We start from the raw sequence: 15,710 nt of genomic DNA on the forward strand, positions 1-15,710 counted from the left end.
GGTTTGTTAATGAGATCTAGCAGTAGATTTGATAACTACCATAATTTCATAAAAGTGATGAGTGTAAGTGATATTTTGAGAAATCTGTGACACCTGTAATATGATATGAAAATATGTTTTTGACAGTCACAGGTAGTGCTAATCTTTTGTAGTTTTTGCCTACATTCATAACTGATGAAAATGCTAAATTTCAAGCTAGCGAAATCAGAGTTGTACTTTTTCCTCCTATCTAAATACAGAGACCTCTTAAATTCTATTCATAAACCACCTGAAGCAGTCTATGGACCCAAGGCTAGGAACCCCTGGGTCAAAGGAAGTTAAAATGGCAGAAATTTCAGTTATGAAGTCTGAAGGAGTAAAAAGGTTTTCCTTTGACAGGTAGTCTTCTCTCTTTTCCTTCATGAAGTTCACAGTATTCACTTTTTCAGCTCCCATTTACTCTGCCCCATTACAGTAGGGTTGTACCCCTGTTGCTCCATGAAACCATCCTTTCCCAAGTCCTGCCTGATGTCTAGACATTACCCACTCCTTGGGGTATGTCTTGATCCTTACCTCGCTTGATTTCTCTTTGGCTTTTGTACTGTTGACTGCTGTCTTTTCAAACTTCTTTTCTCTTTTGGCTTACCTCTGTTTTTCTCATTTTCCTGGCTTTATTTCCAACCTCCAACCCTATCTCCTCTCCTGCCTGGGCTATGTCCTGGGTTCTACCTACCTTCTGCTCCTCTTCTCACTCTGCATACTTAGTCTGGATAGTCTCATTGATCTAGTCTACGTCTTTAGGCCACACCTCTTTCCTGAACCTAAGATCCTATATCCAACTATCTATGACACAACTCTTCTTAAATGTACCAGGGATCCCTTGAACACTATGTATCCAAAATTAAATTCATCCTCATTTCCTCCCTGCTTCATCTCCCTATGTTCCCTATTTGGGTGAATTGACATGGAAATACAAAGCCTCCCCAGTCAAAAATCTGGAAACTCTTTGCGATTTCATCTTTTCCCTTACTCCCAGACATAAAATTAATTGCCAAAATTTCCAGATTATCTTATCTATCTTAAGATCTCTCAAACTTGTCCATTTTTTTCCCAGGTCTACTATAACTGCCTTAGACATTTTAATAGCTACCAATCATTGCTTACCATGTGTCAGGTACTATGCCGATTGTTTTACATACGCTGTTTTATTTAATCCTCAAATCACCCCATGGGGTAAAAATTATTATGCCTAAAATAACAAATGGGGAAGTAGAAGCTAAGGAGGGCAAGAACTAGACCAAGGTCATTGGGCTTTTTTTTTTTTTTTTAAGATTTTTAAAAATTTATTTATGAGAGAGAGAGAGAGAGAGAGAGAGGCAGAGACACAGGCAGAGGGAGCAGCAGGCTCCATGCTGGGAGCCCAACTCGGGACTCAATCCCAGGACTCCAGGACTGCGCCCTGGGCCAAAGGCAGGTGCTAAACTGCTGAGACACACAGGGATCCCCTCATTGGGCTTTTAAATAGCAGAGTCAGGATCAAAGCATTGGTCTGTTTGACTCCAAAGCTGTAGGCCTCTTTGTTTCCTTCAGGGTCTCTGCGATTGCCTTCCTGAAACCTATTCATGCTGGTGCCACTGAAGTTCTTTCTCTCACAGGCAAATCTGATCACCTTAGCGTCCTGCCTGCAGTTTTGCAACGTTCTTGAGACCCTTCACCACAGTGCTGAAACTCCTCTATAGGCTTCATGAGCCTTGCTTATCTCTCCAGCTTCTTCTCTTGCCACCGCCCAGCTTAGCACTCTACACTCAGCTGCCTTTCATTCCTTCAGCACACTTCCCTCTCCTACCCCACTGTGCTAGTCTGCTCAGGCTGCCTTAACAAACTACCATACACTGGGTGGCTTCAACAACAGAAACTTATTTTCTCACAGTTCCAGAAGCTAGAAGTCTGAGATTCAAGGTGTCAACAGGGTTGCTTCTTCTGAGGCTTCTCTCCTCAGCTTGCAGATGTCCGCCTCCTCTGTGCATCCCTCACATGGTCTCTCCGTGTGTCTAAACTTCTTCCTTATAACACTAGTCAGAGTGGATTCAGGCCACCCTAAAGGCCTCATTTTAACTTAATCACCTCTTCAAAGGCCCTATCTCCAAAATGAGTCACATTCTGAGGTACTGGGGGGTAGGGCTTTACCACATGAATTGGGGAGGGGACACAATTCAGCCCCTAACACCTACTCACTCAGCTAACTCCAGTTTACCCCTCTTGACTCACTCATTCATGCCACGCTCACTAGGAAGTCTCTGGCTGCCCCAGGTCTGAGTTAGGGGCCTCTGCCCTCAATACTGTTACAGCCCCCAGGCTTCTCCATTAGAGTGCTTACCATTTTGTATTGTTATTACATTTTCCCTTCTCTGAAGCCTGGACCAAGCTCCTTGAGGGCAGAAGCCACGTCTCATTATTCACGTTTCTAGCTGCAGCTCCAAAACCGGTAGGAAGATCACATACTCAGCCAATTAGTCAGCCAACAATTGTGAGTTAATAATTTCCAAAATCTTATTCTGGACTTTATAATAATTTGTTGAAAAGGATACAGTGGTGAATGAGACCACACAAATCCTCTCCTCTCGTGGAGTTGGCATTTTAGCAGGCAGACAATAAGTAAGTAAAAACCAAACAAAAAAATAAAAATAGAGTCTTAGTACTGAAAAAGAAGATAGAGTAATTGATGGAGAGCAGCTTTAGGGGACTTCTTTGGCTGGGGGTTCAGGGAAAGCTGGACGAGACATTTGAGGTACTGCTTGAATGATGAAATGTAACTTTGCATGATCTGTGGGAAGAGAAGAATTTCAAACAGCGGGAAATATTGGAAGCACAGGCCCTGAAATGGGAAGAAGCCTGGCAAGTCTGAGACAGCAAGAATGCCAGAGTGAGTGTAAGGCAGTGACAGATGATGAAGTAGAAGGAAAGAATGTCAGAATCTTGAACTGTGCTCTAAGAGCAAAGGACGCCACTGAAATGTTTAAGCTGGGGCTGGAGATGTTATGATTTATGTCCTTAATAAGATCAATCTGGGGTGCAGATTTTAGAAGGGCAATGGTGAAGCGAGGAGACCAGTGAAGAGATTGCTGGCAATGATCTAGACCAGTGGTTCTCAATCGAGAGTGTTTTTGCACCCCTGGCTTCCCCAGGGGACACTTGTCACAGTTGGAAGAGATTTTTGGTTGTTACAACTATGGAGTGGGGCATGTAGTGGCTAGAGGTCAGAGATGCTATTAAAAGACCTACCGTGCACAGCCCCTCATGACAAAGAACAGCCCCCCATGACAAAGAATTATCTGATCAAAGTGTCACCAGTGCCAAGGTTGAGAAACCCTGATCAAGAGAGAAATGATGGTGGTTTGATCATATGGTAGCAATGGAGGTTGTGAAAAGGTAGCTAGCCTTAAGATGCATTTGGAGATTGCCAGTGAGCTGGACAGGGCTTGTGGACAGATTAGATGTGGGCTCCTGGGTTTGGGACCTGAGCAATAACGTGGATATTGGTAATATGTACTGTGATGAGTCATTAAAGAACAGGTGATATTTAAAGGTATGGGGCTGGGGGAAATCATTCAGGGGGATAATGTCACTAGAGAGGGACGGAGGGCCTGCCAGAGCCATGGGTCACAGCAGGATTGGAATCCTGTGAGAGGAGACATAGCCAACATACAAGACAAGAGTGAGGTCCTTGGGAAGACTAGAGAGGATGTGCGCCAAGCTCAGGGGATGGGGAGCCTGAGGAGCAGGGACATTTCTTCTACTGAAAAAGGAAGGAAGGCAAAGTCCATGAACAGGGATGTGCAAGTGAGTGGATTTCGTAGTGGGAAGGAGAGCAGTCCTCATCAATTGCCCTGTTGTCTCTATGATCTAAGGTCTGAGTATGAGTACCAGCTGGGTGTGAGTGTGTGTGTGTGTGTGTGTGTGTGTGTGTGTGTGTGTGTGAGAGAGAGAGAGAGAGAGAGAGAGAGAGAGAGAGACTAGAGATTTGAGAAGAAAGGATGTTATGAAATAGCTAACTTGGAAGGGGGTAGTGAATTTAGCATTAATTATGAGTTGGAAATGAGTTGGAATGGCCAGATAGTGTTTTAAACCATTTGAGATTTGCAGTCACAAATTTAGAGTACAATCAGTACAACTTCTGGATTAAAAATTAGTAACCTCTAATTGAGTGAATAAAATGTCATAGTAACAACAATATTAACATCTCCCATTTCTTGACCATTTACAATATAGCATACATCACCTTCTACAGAACATTCTTTATATGTATCTTAATACTCTCAAACAACCCTACAAAATAGGCATTATTATCCTTAATTAACTGATAACGAAGCTAGGAGCTCAGATTAAGAAATTTCTTCACACAGTAAAGGGACAACATTCAACTCTGGGTCAGTTGACTCCAAAGCTCATATTCTTAACTAGCGTTTCCTATCCTACTCAGATTCTGGTTAATGAAAAACACGGCCCTGCGTAGGGCTCTGTAATTTCCCTACTCTTTGCAGAAGGCCAAAGATGCCAGTAATTCCCAGAGGAGTCGTGGGAGTAAATGGAGGTAATGCTGGGGGAAAAAAAATCACCTGAGGTTCATTAAAATGCATATAATTGATTGGTATAATTTGCTCCATTGTAATTTTGCTCTTTCAAGATTCTCCTTGAGGCTTACTTAAACCCATTAAAAAAAAAAAAAAAAGATTTTCTTTTATTTATTTGAGAGAGAAGCAGAGATAGCAAGAGAGAGCCCGAACAGGGAGCAGTGGGAGGAGCAGGCTCCTCGCTGAGCAAGAAGCCTGATGCAGGACTTGATCCCATGACGACGACCTGAGCCAAAGTCAGACACTTAACCGACTGAGCCACCCAGGTGCCCAAACCCAGTTTTACCTGTGTATCCAGGTGGGTTAGGGAGGACATGTGGAAAGGGACCAAGGTACTGCAAGGGGGACAATGTACAGCTTGTGATTTGCCCTCAGCCTCCAACCCCCAGTGGGACAGTCTGGAGTTCTGAAAAGGGACAAAATGACTTCTAACAAGGAAACCTACTTCTCCCCCACCCACCCCCTCGCTCTGGTTGCAATGGCGATGCGAGGGTTGAGAAAGAGGTTATTGGAGACCGCAAGACATTATCTGGAGAGAATGCAGATTTTTCTTTGTAATTTGACTGACTGTACATTCAGCTCACTACCATTCTGGCAGCAGTGTGGCTCACAACAGGACCGAATCACGGATTAAATGCAAATATGACAGATCCTTCTCGTCAGAACCACCGCAGCAAAACGCTCCATTGAGTGTCCTTCATTTAAAATAGCTGTCAGCCATACTCTGGACTCCCCTCTCTCCAACAATTAAAAAAAATTTAGGGCCTGTCGATTTTCTTTCCCCTCCCCTCTTCTCCTTCTTCTCCTTCTCTTTCTTCTTCCTCTCCTTCTCCTTCTCCTCCTCCTTCTCCTTCTCCTCCTCCTCCTCCTTCTCCTTCTCCTTCTCCTCCTCTTCCTCCTCCTCTCCTCCTCTTCTCCTTCTCCTTCTCCTCTTCCTCCTCCTCCTCCTCCTCCTCCTCCTCCTCCTCCCTCCTTCTTTTTTGCAAGGATACTAGTTAGAAGGGAACAAGCACTGGACAATTGCTAGATCTGATAAATATCCATATAGCATTGCATATAACCATATATCATGTGGAAATTGGGGTTTGTTCCGGATCTGTTTCAGTAATATTTAACTACCACTTGCCATGAATCACCCTAATGCTGCCCTATTATTAAAAAGCTATTTTTAAAAAATAACTTCTAACTTTCTTGATACCTTTGTTTAAATACATATGAAAGACTGAGGCACCTGGGTGGCTCAGTCAGGTAAGCATCTGACTCTTGATTTTTGACTCAGATCATGATCTCAGGGTCGTGAGATCAAGCCCCATGTAGGACTTTGCACTAAGTAGGGAGTATGCCTGAAGATGTTCTCCCTCTGCCCTTTCCCCCACTCACTTGGGATTTCTCTCTCTCTCTCTAATATAAATAAATAAATCTTTAAAATAGACTCATGAAATACCAGTAAATCTCAGCATTTTAGAGCCATTTATTTTTTTTCTCTGAGCCTTGTAATGAGTAACTGTATATTTTCACCACATATTTTCTGTTTCTCAGTCATTATAAAATATGTTGACTAGGACAGACACACTCCACTGGACACTGGGTGAGTTAGCATCTCTCTTTTACATGCAGTAGGTTAAGCCCCTATGTATTTCGCTCTTCTTCCCTAGCAAAGTCTTTGAGCAATCATTTAGCATTCCACAAACATTAGGCCCCTTCTGTCTAGCACTGTATTAGATGCTCAGGATATAAAAGAGGATAAGAAATGTCCACTGTTCTTAAGGGATGGAAAAAGACAAGAATATCAAGTGTGACAGAGTTCAGAGAGCTCTACCTGAGGGGTAGAATGGAACAAAAAAGAAAAAACATACAATCCTTCAGGTGTCCTAGAAGTCCCTAAATGATCTGGTCCTGCCCTCATTCCCTGACCTCATACTCTACCACTCTCTGCCTCAGTAACCCTGCTTCAGCCACACGGGATCTGGGACCTGCGCTGTTCTTTGAACCCACCAAGCAGACTGCTATATCCTCCTCCCAGGAAGGCTCTTCTTCCCTTAGATATGAGCATGGCTGACATCCCCCAGGTGCTCGGGGCTCTGCTCACATGATTCCTTACCAGTGAGGCCATCCTCATCCTGCTGTTCCCTTATTTTGCTTCACATTTCTGCAAAGGACTCTCTTATCTAATATACCCTATATTTTACCTCTTTGTCTAGCTCTTGTCTTCCTTCACTAGAAGGTAAGGTAACTTTGTAACTATTGATTTGCTGGATATACCTGCTTAGATATCTATCAATGATCATTTACAAAAATGAACTACCATCTAGGCCTTGAAGCAAAGGTTGACAAATTTCAAACTGTTTTCAAAATATGTTTACTAGATATAACTTAACTAAATTAAAAGTCAACAATAAATGACCAGCAAAAAGAAAATTCTTATATATATATACTTGGAAAGGAGAAATTAAGATGTGTATTATAAGTATTTATAACTATAAATAATAAAAATATTCCACATCAAAACATAAAAGACCAATAGAAGTATTTTTTAGAGAAAAAAAAATATAGCTTTTAAATGTTCACATTAAGAAATAACAAATAAAGCCTAAAAAGTTAGAAGAGGAACAGAAGAAAAACATTTTAAGAAAGAATAAAGTCAGGAAAAGAATTAGTGGTTTAGAAAACACAAGATATAATGAATAGGATCTGCGAAGTCAAAAGTTGGATCGTTGAAAAGACTTAAAATAGACAAACCTCTAGAAAGGTTGATAAAGGAAACAGAAGTTGGCACAAATAAATAATGTTAACAATGGAAAAAGAAGACAACTTCATATCCAAGAAAATTTTTAAAAGATAAGAAAATGATACTTCAGTTGATTTATACTAATAAGTTTGAAAATTTAGAAAAATATGTGAACCTTAAGAAATAGTTCAATGACTATTAAAAACACAAACACTAACAAAGTAATTGTGTATCTCCCTCAAGAAAACATCAATCTCAGATTATTTTACTGGAATATCATACCAAATTTTCAAGGCAAGGATTATTCTATCTTTTGCAAACTCTTTGAGAAAATAAAAAAAGAAGGAACATTCCATTCCCTACTGTACTGTGAGTTCAATATAACCTTGATAACAACCAGACAAGAATTGTATGAGAAAGGAAAATTACAGGTCAATTTAACTTATGAATGTAGATTTAAGAATTCTATGCAAAATCAGCAAACGAAAACTGGCAATGTACAATGTAAAAAATGATCATGATACATCATGTTCGAGTTAGATTATCTCAAGGATGCAAGGCTGATATAACCTTAGAAAAATTCTAGACTGTAATTCATCAGAAGAATTTATTAAGGTAGGTATATCCTATAAACTCTTTCTTGGAAATTTGAAATAATCCCAAGGAATATTTTGGGGGGAAAATGAATGGTTTGAATTTAAACCCGTGGTTTGCCTGGCTCTGGCTAAATGTTTCTTTATGACCTGGCAAAATGAAGCAGTTAAAAATTAAAGCAAATTAGATTTTTCATATCTAAATTTTGTCCTTAAAACATCATATTTCTTTTTTTAAAAGATTTTATTTATTTATTCATGAGAGACACAGAGAGAGAGAGAGAGAGGCAGAGACACAGGCAGAGGGAGAAGCAGGCTCCATGCAGGGAGCCCGAAGTGGGACTAGATCCGGGGTCTCCAGGATCAGGTCCTCGGCCAAAGGCAGCGCTAAACCGCTGAGCCACCCGGGCTGCCCAAAACATCATATTTTATATCATAAGCCTGCCATTGGATACAGCTTTATTTTCTTTTATTGTGAGCTTTTTTATTCAAATTCCTGCAAACTTTACAAGAAAACCTTTTGAGAGGCATTATTTTTTTTTAAGATTTTTTACATTCATTCATTCATTCATTCATTCATTCATTCACAAGAGACACACAGAGAGAGGCAGAGACATAGGCAGAGGGAGAAGAAGGCTCCTTGCAGAGAGTGTGATGAAGGCCCAGACCCTGGGATCACGACTTGAGCCAAAGGTAGATGCTCAACCGCTGAGCCAGCCAGGTGTCCTGAGAGGCATTATTTTATTACTAAGTTTGGTAATCAACATCTACTCCATTCTTTTATTTTGCAATTTATAATTTTAAAGTTTAAAAAGAAATTAATTGTGTAACATGACCTGTGTTTTTAAAAATCACTAGTCTATAATCAAGTTTCTTTTGCTAGCTTAATGTAGGAATTTAGTAAAATATTTGTTGAACCTAACATAGGACAGGCATTGGGTAAAGTGCTCTACAAACTGAATTGTACACTCTTAGAAGATTACTACTGCTTGGAGAATTAAAGAAACTGGCCCACAGTCACTGTTGCCAAAATATCTGACTTTAAAGATTAGCCTTTTTCTGCTAGATCTGGAAAAAGAAGTAGCTCACTGAGACATTTATCTTGATAGTTAAAGAAATTCTCTGCTTCTTTTCGTACACAGAGTTTTGCTTTTCTCAGGTATTTTTGTTTGGGGACCTTATCCAGACGACTTCTTCAATTTCACTGGACACTCTATTGATACACCAAAGTTTTCATTGAATTTGATGTAAATAAATTCTCATTTTGATAAGCTCAATTAGCATTCTTTACAAATTATAGTAATTTGTGGTAGGCATTTGGTTGGTATCAAGAAGCATTGGTGGTTTTTTTTGTGTAAAAGGGAATGTTTCAACTGCGGAAAGGATGAAAGGGAAGAGAATTTGTGTTTGATTTCACAGAAACTTCCAGGTCTTTAAGACTACCCCTATTGTATTCTATTACCTCTTGACCTTTCATACTCAGCCTGGATTTTATTGTTAATTGTGTAAATAGTATTATGCTAATAGCTTATGCAACTCTTCTGCCTCTTTGCCAGGGATCCACCCTACCTGAGAAAGCCCCGACGCTGGAAACCCTAAAAAATACTTTTGCTGCTATTCTATCCAGACAGCTAAATTGTAAAGGAAAAAAATTTCCCAATCATACAATTGTCTCCTCTGTAATTTTATTATTTTTTTTTAGTTTGCTGGGCCCTCAACACTGTTTACCAAACTATTCCTTATTGGAGCTAAGGTTAGCTATATTTCTCTTAACTTCTTTAGAAACTGTCCAGTAGCTTCATTTTTTTTTCTGCTCAAGCCATTAGTTTATGTCTTCTCTACTCACTAACAGAAAAGAATTTCTCTTTCTCCCTTGTGGAAAATATTGAAGCCATGAGACCATCATTAGAGCAGGGCTTTAAAAGATTTACACTCTGGGTCACCTGGGTGGCTCAGTCAGTTAGCCATCTGCCTTTAGCTCAGGTCATGATCCTGGGGTCCTGGGATCAAGTCCTGTATGGAGCTGGGCTCCCTGCTCTGTGGGGAGTTTGTTCTCCCTCTTCCATTGCCCCCCTATATCTCTTTCAAATCAATAAATCAATCTTTAAGAACATGAAATAAAAGATGTACTTTCTTATGTTGTTTGTTTCCTTTCTCAGTTAGCTGCTTATATTTGTTGTTTTAAATGACATATCCCAAATACTATATCATCCATAGAAGAAAAGCAGTTACCAAAGATGTTTTCTTTCTTTTTTTTAGGAAGCTATACTACTGTTTTTAGTCACCTGGATTATCCTCAGTTCCCAGTGAATCTTCAAAACTCATGTTAAATAGATTAGAAAATATGTACACAAGTCTTGTGCTGGGACCTACACTGGTCTTATTTCATGAACACCATTCAGATGGCCTTAGATAATCACAAAAATGGAATTTGGGGAGGGGATCAGAATAATTACACACACACACACACACACACACACACACACACACACACACACACATTTCAAATGTAGACTAAACCAGATAGTTTAATGTATAAGCTGGGGCAGAGAATACATCTTGTGCTTTTCTCTGTGCCTCAGAGAGCATAATGCAGACAAATGGATACAGTAGTCACACTGTTCTTGGATGAATGACCAAGAGGGATTGTGGGCATCAGTAATGCACCTTGGACTCTGAAACCAGTTGCTTGAGGTGATAGCCTGGCTCCATTACTTCCTAGCTATGTGATTTGAGCAAATGATGCAAACTTCTGAGCCCCAGGTTCTTGGTCATTAACTGTGCATTGAGAGGCATTATATAGAGGCCTATAATAATTATATCCCCTCATGGGATTTTTATGAGCATTAAATGAATTCATACATAGAAGTATTGAAAATAGTACCTAACACATAATATGCATTCAATTAGTCTTAGCTCTTATCATTCAGAATAGATATGCTAAAGCCAAGCACTTCCTTCTTCATACTTTGCATATACATATTTCCTAAAACTATTACTCCAGAATGATCTGCACAGAATGGCTGGTCAATGAGATCCTGCCTGCTGTGAGGGTTAGATGAATATTATGACTCTAGTTCAGTTCCTGACCCATAGTAGACATCAATAAATACCAGCTTGCTTTCTCTCTTTTCTCCCCTATCTCTTATGTCCTTTGCTTCATGGTTCTTTCTGATAGCTTCTCTTAGTATTATCATATTGTGAATGACTTTTTGGCATTGATAATGTGGCAACTTTGATCTCAGGATGTGTATTATTCTTTGGATCTTTCATCTTCATTTACAAGAAATGAAGATGGCTCTGTACCTTGGCTCCATAATCAGATAAGCATGAATTTAAATCTTGGCTCTGCCACTGAATCTCAGTCTTTTTTTGTTCATCTGCAACAAGAGGATAATTTATTTTACAGGGTTGTTGAGAGGGTTAGGGTGATTACATGTTGTGTTCCTGTTATGAAGCCTGGCACATAGTGGGTGATCAAAATCTAAAATCTAAATCTAAATTCCTTCCCTCCACGAACTGATTTCCCTCATTTTGTATTTTTCTGCATTCATTTATTTCTCTAAAGGAGGAAGATAAAATTCTTAATTGACTTTGACCCATCTTTTTCACAAGCATTTCAAATTTTCATTTTGCAAAAACAACTTTGAGTTTTGGAATAGTTTTGACTCCTCCATCCTCTTTTAAGGAGTCTGCAAGGCCCAAATGAAATACAGAACTTTGCAAAACATCACTTCTTCCCTCAAAATAAACCTGTAATTTATTGGTAGCTGTAATTTTCATTTAAATTATTATTTGGGGGCATTAACCATCAAATTCCTCCTACATATTGAGTACTGAGTGTGAAGTTTTCAGATCACAAATCTGAGAATTTAAGAAAATAATTTTATTTTCCTGTAACAACATAGTTTCTATTGCAAAAATCCCCTCAGTAGGACCATCTTAGGCTGCAACTGTCTTCCTCCATTTATACAACCGCCCCTGCTAGATAGCCTGCCAAGAATTTGATGTCTTTATTTTCTGGTTATGCTGCAACTCCTTCCCCTTGCCTTCTTCCTCGCTCTTCTTTTTGGGGGCAGTGGAACACTCCAGTCTAGCAGCCTGGATAGAGGAGATGCAGAGTAAAGGTAATATGAGGGAAAACAATTAATACTCCACAATATGATCCCACTGCATAAGGATTTTATCTAAATTTTTAAATATTTCAGTCTCCATTGGATTTAGGTTTTCTGCAAGCCCAAAACACATGTCTGAGACTGCAGTTTACATTGTTGTATTAAAAGATCTTCTACGAGGCTTTGTTTTCTGACAATAGACTTACCTACAAAATTTTTGTGTTCAGATCGTGCATACTGGCCAAGTACCCTCAGGGAAGTAATTTAAGCCTCTTCTGTCTTCCACAATCTGATTAAAGTGTAACATCTGATGTTTCTGATTATATGTTGTTTACTCCTAAAGTCTTCTTTAACCCATCAAGAGGGAACGTTGTACTCCCAGAGTTCTAAGTACTACTTCTATGGTGGCGTTCTATTTGCCATATCCCTTATTAGAGTATACACTGAAGCCCTGATCAGTGTCTGTTTCACTGTTGCATCCCTAGGGCCTAGCCCAGTGCCTGGCTCATGGGAAGAGTCCAGAAAATGGTTAGATGATTAAATGAACAAATTCACTGGTATTATTTAAACCTTTTCTCACCTACCCTCAGTATGCGAGGGGAAGGGAATAAGTATAAAAAGTGTTGTAGAGGTCTTTTAGCCCAATCATCGACTCAAAGTAAAAATCCTATATATAGAATCTCTACAGAGAGTCAGGCTTTTGCTAAAATATTTCCAGAAGAGGGAATATAATTAGCTTTTTCCATTTATGGGTAGTTCACATTTTTAGAAAGTGCTTTTTTTTTTTTATTGAATCAAAATCTGCCTCTGATTCTATCTGCCCTTTGGAGTTTTGTAGATTTGCAATTCTATAGTTTAATTCTCCAAATTTGTTCAAAAGACACATTATCAAAAAGACTCAAAAGGTGATAAAGACAGCTCCTCTTTGATAGAAATCACCATCAGCTGGAAAATCTGCTTTTTTCCTCCGATAGAATATACAGGTCTTGCTTTTGAACTATTTAAAGAAATATCAGAAATGGAAAAGGACAGAAATATTGGTGCACAACTATCGTATTCAAGGAGGGGAAATTACTTTGAATTTTAGCCTTGTCTCACGATGTGAGAGAAGCATTGCTCAGGTGCTTTGTGATAGGTTATATAACGCAAGCTGTGGATTCCTCTCTGGTTGTTGTGTTATCTTAAACTAGAAAATGCTTACAAAAATCTCTCTACATGCTTTTGATCTGTCTCCAGATTGCTACTGCCTAGCTGTCATTCTCACTGCAAATTCTATGTTAGAAAGCCTAAAATTTCCTTCTCTTTTAACCAGCTACTTCCACCAACTACCACTGGCACCGTCATTTCCCTGGCCTTGTAAGATAGGATGTTAAGTTATCCTGCGTGTCCCCTCATCCTGTCAGCTGCCCAGGGGGCACGTTCCTCCCCTGCAGTGTTTCCCACATCTCCTTCCACCTCTCCAGCGAGACTGACAGGTGGCCCTCATCTTGGGAGTGATTCAACTTCCGCTTCCCTTCCTTACCCCAGCTTCTATCCCATTTTAATCCAAAAACCAGGCCGCACCCATACTAAATGTTTCTTAAATTCTTTCTTCATCAGTCACCTCATTTAAACTCCACAACGTTTAGAGGTCTACTGCACAGAGGCTAACCTCCTCTGCCTCCATCTCCAAGTTCTCTCCTGTAGCCTTCTAACCCCCGACTCTCCCACTGCACAGCTTTATTTTAGTCACTGCATCTCCCAACCACCCTCGCCCCAGACTCCAGATCCTCTCTGGTAGGTTCCCTCCCTCTCTGCAACCTACATGCACCCCCACCCCCCCCCACGACCATGCTGCACTTGCATTTGTATGATCTGCTCTCTCCTGTGGGCCAGTTCTAAAGCACACCCGAAGTCCTATTCTTCCACAGATTTTTGTCCCAGTGACCCCAGGCTCTATTCATCTCCTTCTCCTTCTCTCCTTTATCATTTTTATTGTGAATTATGAGCAAAAGTAAATAAAACTTATATGTACAGTTTAATAAATGATTGTAAAGAGAACACCCAGGTGACCACCACTGGGATGGGAACTAGACTATTACTGGAGCACTGAGAGCCTGCCCCGTGCTCCCACGTGTCTCTTCCCATCTAAATCGACAGTACTAATAATCTGTACCTCATAATTTAGCACTCATAGTAATTAAGTAGCATCTTGCTTTGCCTTGTGGCTTAAGTGTATTGGTTTAATTCCTCCCACTCAGTTGTAGGCTCTTGATGGGCAGGGCTTATATTGACTATTCTTTAGAATACCCACCACGTCTCAAGCAGTGCTAAGCAAATATGAGTATTCAAGAGACACTTGCTCATTGATTACAGACTAAGAAAAAGCAACAGTGAGAACAAACAATATGTATATTTATGTCCAAGAGCTAATATTGTTATATCTTTCAAACTCATGTGAACCTTTAGAAAATGTTCTAAAGTTCTACTTTGCTAGGTTCTTTTCCCTCATATTATGCTCCCTGGTTTCAATTTGTTTTTTGTTTTTTGTTTTTTTCTCCTTTAGATAGCATTCAGCTTTCCTGGAGATTCTTCAGGGAATTTCCAGCTTTGTGAAGCCCAGTGTACCAGAATACCTTGCCAATGAATAGAAGTCCATGACAACACTATAAGACACCAGAGATTCTTCTCCTTATTTCAGTAAAAAGCAGAAACAAAAACAAAAATAATCCCTGCTCTAATCACAAAACAGCTTTCCTCTTACACTGCACAATTCTCTCATGAAACAACTTTGCATGGTATCCAAATGTCTTTAAAGTTAAATGCCTTAGCAAATGTTGGTAACATTCCATATGTGGAAGGTTTTATCACACAGGACTTCCAGCAAAGCTTCATGCCAGTAAAAAGAAGAAAAGATAAATATATAATAAACAAATAAAGAAAATACATATTAACCAAAAAATCTCTGAAGATCTCTCTGTGTAAGCAAAAATGTGACTCTAGGAAATTATGCAGTATAAATTTCATAAAAGATGCATAAAGTATGCCAATGATGGCACATCAGAAAATAGTATATATGTATTACAAGACCCTAATAATTCTAAAATTTGGTCACATCTCTGAACCACTGAGCTGTTGGGTTAAATAAGTCTTCTTTCATAAGAGAATCTGAGATTTAGCAGCAGAAGGGAGGAAATCCACATTGTTGTCTTATCCTGGAAACTTCAGTGACTATGGCAAAATTCATTGTACTGAAGAATTATTTCTGGCTTGGGCTAATTATAATGAAACAGCAGAGATAAGCAGGAAGAAAAGTCACACTAATTGAAGTAGGTTTATTTACAACAACTTATTTTGCACACAGGCCACTGAAACATCTATATTAGGAAGGATAGTAAGCTACTAAAAAGAGCATCTGACAATCAGCACCCAATCAGTTAAACAACTAAACTTAACTGTCAAACTTCAGATAGGAAGAGAAGAATAGAAATGATTCAGAAGAGTCAGATTTTCCTTTGTTCAGCTAACAAATACTTGTTGAATTCCTACCATGTGCCAGACCCTGTTGTGTCCACTTGTGATATATCAGTGAACAAAACAGATGAATGTCCTTGTTCTCACAGAGCCTACATTCTAGTGAGGCCATGGTGATAGCAATTAGTACAGTGTGATACGTCACTTTTAT

At 39.6% G+C, this 15,710-nt stretch overlaps 1 long non-coding RNA gene across 2 annotated transcripts in view; it reads left to right on the forward strand.

Moving 5' to 3' along the window:
• Positions 1-2,584: 2,584 nt before the first annotated feature.
• Positions 2,585-15,710, forward strand: part of LOC121486916 — a 70,440-nt gene continuing 57,314 nt past the window's right edge. The window contains exon 1 of one of the 2 annotated variants that reach the window (XR_005986770.1): positions 2,585-2,634. This is a non-coding gene — a long non-coding RNA (uncharacterized LOC121486916). The remainder of the gene's footprint in view (positions 2,635-15,710) is intronic. The other variant, XR_005986771.1, reaches the window with a different exon arrangement.

Source organism: Vulpes lagopus, chromosome 3 (genome assembly GCF_018345385.1).
Source record: "Vulpes lagopus strain Blue_001 chromosome 3, ASM1834538v1, whole genome shotgun sequence".
Lineage (NCBI taxonomy): Eukaryota > Metazoa > Chordata > Mammalia > Carnivora > Canidae > Vulpes > Vulpes lagopus.